The sequence below is a fragment of the Rhincodon typus genome, chromosome 46 (assembly GCF_021869965.1).
Source record: "Rhincodon typus isolate 14 chromosome 46, sRhiTyp1.1, whole genome shotgun sequence".
In the NCBI taxonomy this organism is placed as follows: domain Eukaryota; kingdom Metazoa; phylum Chordata; class Chondrichthyes; order Orectolobiformes; family Rhincodontidae; genus Rhincodon; species Rhincodon typus.
The window spans coordinates 6953689-6954206 of NC_063377.1; the positions used below are offsets into that span (position 1 = coordinate 6953689).

The 518-nt window shown below is 52.7% G+C and overlaps 1 protein-coding gene across 3 annotated transcripts in view; it reads left to right on the plus strand.

Moving 5' to 3' along the window:
* Window positions 1–518, plus strand: part of LOC125487874 (transcription factor 12-like) — a 49870-nt gene that overhangs the window by 946 nt on the left and 48406 nt on the right. The window lies entirely within an intron of this gene.

Below are 518 nucleotides of genomic sequence, written 5' to 3' on the forward strand. Positions count from 1 at the left end.
GAGTGATGTCTCCCTGTTGATGAGGCGTACGTTGATAGGAGTCTGACACGTCTGTAGTTCCCAGTCACTGTCAAAACACAAACAGATGCAAACCCTTATCCCGTTGCCAGTCTGTGAGAAGCGAACTCCATTCCCGTTCTGCGTTAGCAGCTCCAAGCGCTGCCCCTAACTCTCCCTCAGCGCTTCAGAGTTTCCCTTCCGTGTTAGATTGTGTCGTGGCTGAACCAAACACGGGTCAGTGTTTCCGCTTCTCAGTTAAAGCTGATCGTTTAGTTCTGCTTTATCCTTTGTGTGTGTGTCTCTCTGTCTCTCTCTCTGCAATTGCTCCTCATTGCCCTGAGGTTCTGTACTCGGGGTTTAATTTTCTTCCTGAGCTGAAATCTTTTGCGGGATACAGTTCCCCACCCCCCTCATCCTCTTCCCTGGCCACCTTCCCCACCGCGCACCCCCCCCCACCTCCCACATCGTCTTCCTCCCACATCGTCTTCCTCCCACATCGTCTTCCTCCCACATCGTCT